The following is an 8,312-nucleotide window of genomic DNA, read 5'->3' as shown; positions in this document are numbered from 1 at the left end:
TCGAAGTCGAAGTCGAGCATGTCGGTTGAATCATCGACAGTGGCTATTAAGTGGGTGGTGGGTGGGCGTCGAATTTCTTCGTCATCCACATCCCAATCCTGTTGGCCATGATACGGCCAGGGCTCTCCTGACAAAGAGAGAGACCTTAGTTAATTCAGAATGTCACCGAAGGGCGAGTGCTGAAAGGTATCCGCAGCGGTGAATTTCATGATCGGCATCCAATCGGATTCGATTGGCAGGGGCGCGGATGGTTCGGGTCCGGAAGAGATTCCGGCACCTTGGAGTCACGGGCTGCACGAAGATTTATGCTGGTGTTCGGCTCGATCGCCGTTGAGACTGCAACCCCTAAGGCGGTGTCTAACCACCCGTCCTCGATTGGCGCAGTTGGCTCTGAACTAAGGGTTGGAGCTGATGCAGGCGCGGCTTCTGGGGTACTGTTCGGTGGCAGAGCTAGGTCATACCCATCGCGACAGTGCAGCGTGCCCGGCTGTGGCTCGAATCCGTCGAATATCAAGTCTCCGCAGATGTCGGTCGTGTAATTCAAACTTCCAAATCTGACCTGATGGCCAGGGGCGTAGCTTTCAATCTGCTCCAGATGGCCAAGTGAATTAGCCCGCAGTGCAAAGCCACCGAATATGACGATCTGTTCGGGGAGAAAAGTCTCACCCTGGACCGCATCGCTATCGATGATAGTAGGAGCCATCAAGCCTAACGGCGACGAAACAGAGGAACTCTTAATGAAAGCACCAATGTCGGTGTCAAAACCGGCGGATCTCGGGTAGGGGATCCCGAACTGTGCGTCTAGGCCGGATGGTAACAGGAGGCAAGGGACACGAAGTTTTACCCAGGTTCGGGCCCTCTTAATGGAGGTAAAACCCTACGTCCTGCTTGATTAATATTGATGATATGGGTGTTACAAGTGTAGATCTACCATGAGATCAGAGAGGCTAAACCCTAGAAGCTAGCCTACGGTATGATTGTATGTTGTGATTGTTGTCCTACGGACTAAAACCCTTCGTTTTATATAGACACGGAGAGGGTTAGGGTTACACAAGGTCGTTGATATCCATATACGTATTGCCTAGCTTGCCTTCCACGCCAAGTAGAGTCCCATTCGGACACGAGACGAAGTCTTCAATCTTGTATCTTCATAGTCTAACAGTCTGGCCAATGGAGATAGTCCGGCTGTCCGGAGACCCCCTAATCCAGGACTCCCTCAGTCATCATGTACATGATCAAGCTATGTAGAAATTAAAACTGGCCCTCACGTGTGAGTTTGCCTCTGATAATTTAGACCTGACCGGCCCATATACTCATTCATACATGTATGAAATGATAAGATGGCAGCAGAGCGGCATCTTACTTGCCTTGAGGATGGGGGACAAACTCGCAGGACCTCAACTCACAAGATGTCTGTAGGCTCTTCTACTTCTGCACTATATATGAGGGTACTAAAATGTGCATGCTGGGGTAGACACCATTAGAGCAAAGTTCCTCCTCTCTTCCTCTCCATCTTAAAAAATAGCACTGCAGCTTCTGCCCCAAGAATGGAAGGTCAGCCAGCATGCCTTGCGCCAGCCCTCACTCTAATGGACTAGGTCTCTACTCTTCACCATCCCTGACCATTGAAACAATATGTGATGGTATGAGAAACAGAGAATGGCTGGACCATTCATAATAGATCATGCGTGCTTGCCTGGAGGCCAAGTTAGCCTCTCCCAAATTCAGCAGGCAAAGCAAGTCGGAGAAGAACTCGAGCCATCTCCCCTGCTCCTTGTCCTCTGCAATGCAATGAAGAAAGTTTCTCAGGGTTGAAGACTGGCATCCACCACCAGGAACTGCACTTGGTTCTGAATCAACTAAAGTTTGCATATCAATCAGATTACATTGCTAAGTACAAAGTGGTGCTAAAGCATTCATGTATATGGAGAGACCAAGCAATAGAGTAAGAAGCCATGTATTTTCTGGCTGCCAATAACTGGAACATGATAGTGTGATTGCCCTCATTAGGAGCACCTAATGCGGCAGTAAGAAATTGTAAATCATGTGGATTGTCCTGAGATTGCAAACAACCACATGCTAATGTGGTAGTAGAAACTAGAAACATGCCAGCGATGCTCACTAGATAAGCATGGCCCCGGAACCTCCAAAGCTAAGTCAACTGTTCCTTCCAGAAGCAAGCAATCAGTAGCCAACTCTTCATTTCTCGCCGTTTCATCGCACCTACCGATCTCATGATCATGATCTGAAATCAAACTACACGCTCGTGCACGAGTTTGCTGCCAATAATCCAGACATGTCGTCTGTCCAGTGCCAGCAACACAACTCTCTATAATCGACGAGCCTTTACACGGCCTCATTCGTTATATATGGAGGCACACCATACTGGTTCGACACTATTGCAGCAAAGAGTCCCTTGTCTGAGTGACTGAATTTATTGTCTTCATTCCATTTCTAGCTAGGAGGAAAGCACTTGGGTTTCCATTCCGGACTTCCGGACACTCCTCTGAATCCCTGAATGCAAGCTGTTCACGCCGACATCCAACCTCCCATCGGTCTGACCAACAAGGCATGGAAACTGCTCGAGAAGAAACGCAAGCAAGAAGTCTGCTTCAGCTGACTAGAAGAGCTGCAGGGTGCTCATGTCTTCTTTGACTGAATGAGAACCCAGTATCACAATCCAGATAACTGAAATGCCAGCATGTTTCAGATACATGGTGATGTCACAAGCCACAAGATGAAGCCTGCATTTGGCCAGACATTTGTTAGGGATCAGGATTTGGTTCGCTTGCATCGTCAGAGAAAGTTGACCAACTCCAGTAAGGAAGCTGGGTTAGATCTGTGCCCCCTACAACTATAATACATCAGCGACGGAACATCCGAGTGGCAGCACATGGATCCAATCCCAAGCACGCATACTTTGACAATGCCGGCTCGAAACCAACCAGCGACAGAATGGAACGGAGATTCTACCTCGGAGAGAAAGTGCCTGGAGACACTCGCGGTGCTCGTCGGGGTTGAGGTAGAAGTGTGTCCGTGGCAGGGAATGGCTGCTCGAGCGTCGGCGCCTCCGGCGAAGGTGATGAATCGGTGTTTCCTCCGCAGGCATCAGGCGGAGAGGGAGAGGGGGGATTTGCTATAGCCAGCTTTCACCATGCTAATCCCTCGCATTTCGACAACCCCTATCTCTTCTCACCAGGACATCTATCTCTCCTCATCACACTAGCCACAAGTCATTGTCGTTTATGGGCCTACCTATCTCCTGATCATCACATTATGCCCGATAATTGGATGAATTCCTATGGAAAATCCTAACACTCCACACACCAAAATTCTCAATATTGGGGTTCCAACCCAGGAATTGGATGAATTCCTCTGGAAAATCCTAACCCTCCACATACCAAAATCCTCAATATTAGGGTTACAACCAGATAATACGGGGTGTGAATTACACTCTTGCACTTGGCACAGTTAGCAGGTGGTGTTACCACCAGTTCTACCAAAATTTGCAACACAATGTGGAACCCTATTTTGATGACGATCAACATTTTGAAGGATAAACTTATGAGTTCTACTAGACATCTAATCCCGATCAACAAATGGCCAAAGGGTGAGTGATCAAGTGTTGTTCCTACCAATGCATCTAAAGCAACCGCACAATCAAATTGAAACACCATCAAGATTGTGTTAATCACCGATTCAAGAGCATCACTGCATTGAAACATATACCCATATGCTACAAAGATGACCACACCATTAAGATGCAGCTAGATCATCCCGAAACCTACTAACCCCTCCGACTTAGTAAACGAGCTGTCAATCGAGAGTGCCAGAGAGAACCCCTCCACTACTTATGCTAACCTTGTCGAAGACACATAAAAGGGGGATTGTTCACTACATGAAACAGGAGGTTTGCCGTCAGCATTTCATCGGGGCAGACAACAAAGATCAATTTTGCCGACAGCTACTGACGGCAAAGAACGGCTGACAGCAAAGACTCACTTTGTCGTCTATAGAAAAAAATGCAGACGGCAAAGAGAAAACACAACCCACGGATCGATGACATGGCATGATCTGGTCCGCACGCACACCACGCAACCCCACGATTTGCTCCATACACACACTACACGCCCCACCCACCACGTGCCCGGCCCCATGCCCCCACCAACCATGCCGGACAGCCCCAAGACCCCACCTACCACGCCCCCTCCTCCTTTCTCTTTCTCTCCCTATTTCTCAAAGTACATAATGTTACCGCATAAATTGTTGAAGTCAACCCTTATGTTGCATAAGATACACTATGCAGTAGTTAATAATCAATAATAAAGTCAGTAAAACAATTGAACAAATGATTATAATTGAATACAAATCTCTACTACCTAAAAGATACATAAGATTCCCTCTCCCATCTTACGTTCGTCCCACCTCCTCGTCTACCCCCTGTACGCTATTCCCCCACCCACTATCAATTTTTTGATCTTTTATCCCTTCTTGTTTTCATCAAAACTTCCTTTTATAAATTGTACGTGATTCTTAATTACAAGAAACAATCAAAACACTTTCCTTGATCTCTCCCTCGCCACTCTCGCCATTTAATCCACCTCGCATGCCCTTCTAAAATCTAGCAGCGACCATGCATGCGATCCGTGGCAAAGCTTCCTTTCATATAAGCCATATGCATGTGATCCATTATGGGAAACAATCGAAGCATTTTCCTTGTTTCTGTCCCCCGCCACTTAATCCAGCTTGCATCCCTTTCTAATATCTAGCGGCGATATAAACAACGATGGTTACTAATAGGAATTTTTATTGAAAAAGAGTTCTCTTCTTCTTCTTTTTTTGCACCTTCTAAAGATACATATTTGACACAAAGGATAGTAAACCACTAGAATATTTACAACCCGTTGCTATTGGAGAACGCAGTAATTTAAAAAAAATTCCTACGCACACGCAAGATCATGGTGATGCATAGCAACGAGAGGGGAGAGTATCGTCTACATACCCTCGTAGACCGTAAGCAGAAGCGTTATGACAACGCGGTTGATGTAGTCGTATGTCTTCACGATCGACCGATCTAGTACCGAAGATACGACACCTCCACGATCTGCACACGTTCGGCTCGGTGACGTCCCGCGAACTCACGATCTAGTAGAGCTTCGTCAGCACGACGGTGAGATGATGGTGATGATCTTGCTACTGGAACAGGCCTTTGCCTAAGCACCGTTACGATATTATCGAGGTGGATTATGGTGGAGGGGGGCACCACACATGGCTAAAGATCAATGATCAACTTGTGTGTCTATGGGGTGCCCCCTCTCCCGTATATAAAGGAGTGGAGGAGGGGGAGGGCCGACCCTCCTATGGCGCGCCCCATGGGGAGTCCTACTCCTAGCGGGAGTAGGATTCCCCCCTCTACATGTAGTAGGAGCAGGAGAAGGAAGGAGGAAAGAGGGAGAAGGAAAGGGGGCACTGCCCCCCCTTCACTACTAGGGAAAACCCTATACACAGAATCTTAGCAGCATCGTGGCTCAAAAAGGAGCGCTGCTGCTAATTAGCAGTAGCGCGGGTGTGGAAAACCCGCTACTGACAAGTGCTTAGCAGTAGTGCGCTCGGCGTAACCCACGCTGCTACAAATATGGACCGACAATGCCCACCGAACTCCATTTAGCAGCAGCGCGGTGCCGCGAGCCGCGCTACTGCTATAGCTGTAGCAGTAGCGCGGTTTTTCGGAGGTCGATGCTGCTAATTTTCAAATCGGGCACACTTTTGGTTCCGGTTAGCAGTAGCGCTTGTACCGAAAGCGCGCTACTGCTACTTTCTTAGCAGCAGCGTGTTTTACGTACCGCGCTACTGCTAATCCGCACCCACCACCTTTTCCCCACCCGTCGCCCTCCCCCTCCCCCAAATCCCTCCTCTCTTCCGCCACTCCCTCCTCTCTTCCGCCACTCCCTCCTCTCTTCCGCCACTCCCTCCTCTCTCTCTCTCTCCATACGTTCTCACATTGACCTCTTGCCCATGTGCCCCTCCTCCTCCATGGCACCGAAAGAGGGCACCTCCTCACGCCACCGGCATCTAGGAGCTCGCCGGTCTTCCACCGACGTCTAGGAGGCCGCCGCGTCGCGCCACCACGCCGGAGACCTAAGCACCGGTGACCAGCCCCGCTAGTCCCTCCATCTCCTTCCTCTCTCCCTCAGTTTTCTTTCTCTCTCTCTCTCTCCCTCTGGTTTGACTCACAATCCCATGTCCATGCCCGTGCAGGTAGTCGCCATGGACGACCATATCTGGCATGGTCGGGAAGAGGAGCCCCACGCCGCTACCTTGCTGTTCCATGGAAACAGGCCCTCCTCCAACAGCCACCGCCGGATCTGGTCTTCCGCTGCTCGTTCATGCCTCCGGCGACCCCAACCATCGCTGGATCGAACAACTGCTGCCATTGACAACACGCACGGGATCGAGATATTTTTTTTGCTTTTGAAAGTAATAGTAGTAGCGTGGGGTATAAGACCCGCCACAGATAATTAGCAGCAGCGTTGTACTACAACGCACGCTACAGCTAACCATGTATAGCAGTAGCGCGTGTCAACACACGCTACTGCTACAAGTTAGCTGTGGGGCCGTATCAGTAGCGCGGGCGCCCGCGCTACTGATACACCCAAAACCCGCGCTACTGCTAGGCTTTTCCCTAGTAGTGCTTCCTCGTCCAATTCGGACCAGAGGGGGAGGGGGCGCGCGGCTTGCCCTGGCAGCCCCTCCTCTCTTTCCACTAAGGCCCATTAAACCCCCGGGGGGGGGGGGAGTTCCGGTAACCCCCCGGTACTCTAATATATGCCCGAACTTCACTCGGAACCCTTCCGATGTCCAAACATAGTCGTCCAATATATCGATCTTTATGTCTCGACCATTTAGAGACTCCTCGTCATGTCCATGATCAAATCCGGGACTCCGAACTACCTTCGGTACATTAAAACACATAAACTCATAATACCGATCATCACCGAACGTTAAAGCATGCAGACCCTATGGGTTTGAGAACTATGTAGACATGATCGAGACATGTCTCCGGTCAATAACCAATAGCGGAACCTGGATGCTCATATTGGTTCCTACATATTCTACAAAGATCTTTATCGGTCAAACCGCATAACGATATACGTTGTTCCCTTTGTCATCGGTATGTTACTTGCCCGAGATTGATCGTCGATATCTCAATACCTAGTTCAATCTCGTTACCGGCAAGTCTCTTTACTCATTCCGTAATGCTACATCCGTAACTAACTCATTAGCTACATTGCTTGCAAGGCTTATAGTAATGTGCATTACCGAGAGGGCCCAGACATACCTCTCCGACAATCGGAGTGACAAATCCAAATCTTGATCCATGCCAACACAACAAACACCATCGGAGACACCTGTAGAGCACTTTTATAATCACTCAGTTACGTTGTGACGTTTGGTAGCACACAAAGTGTTCCTCCGGTATTCGGGAGTTGCATGATCTCATAGTCATAGGAACATGTATAGTTATGGAAAAAGCAATAGCAACAAAAACAAAACGATCATCGTGCTAAGCTAACGGATGGGTCAAGTCAATCACATCATTCTCTAATGATGTGATCCCGTTAATCAAATGACAACTCATGTCTATGGTTAGAAACATAACCATCATTGATTCAATGAGCTAGTCAAGTAGAGGCAAACTAGTGACACTCTGTTTGTCTATGTATTCACACATGTACTAAGTTTCCGGTTAATACAATTCTAGCATGAATAATAAACATTTATCATGATTTAAGGAAATATAAATAACAACTTTATTGTTGCCTCTAGGGCATGTTTCCTTCAGTCTCCCACTTGCACTAGAGTTAATAATCTAGATTACATTGTAATGATTCTAACACCCATGGAGTCTTGATGTTGATCATGTTTTTCTCGTGAGAGAGGCTTAGTTAACGGGTCTACAACATTCAGATCCGTATGTATCTTGCAAATCTCTATGTCTCCCTTCTTGACTTCATCACGGAGGAATTTGAAGCATCTCTTGATGTGCTTGGTCTCTTGTGAAATCTGGATTCCTTTGCCAAGGCAATTGCTCCAGTATTGTCACAAAAGATTTTCATTGGACCCGATACACTAGGTATGACACCTAGATCGGATATGAACTCCTTCATCCAGACTCCTTCATTTGCTGCTTCCGAAGCAGCTATGTATTCCGCTTCACACGTAGATCCCGCCAAAACGCTCTGCTTGGAACTGCACTAACTGACAGCTCCACCATTTAATAAAAACATGTATCCGATTTGTGACTTAGAGTC

Source organism: Triticum urartu, chromosome 7 (assembly GCF_003073215.2).
Source record: "Triticum urartu cultivar G1812 chromosome 7, Tu2.1, whole genome shotgun sequence".
Classification (NCBI taxonomy): Eukaryota; Viridiplantae; Streptophyta; class Magnoliopsida; order Poales; family Poaceae; genus Triticum; species Triticum urartu.
The sequence above is the reverse complement of the archived record's forward strand: the minus strand, read 5'-3'. Positions refer to the sequence as shown.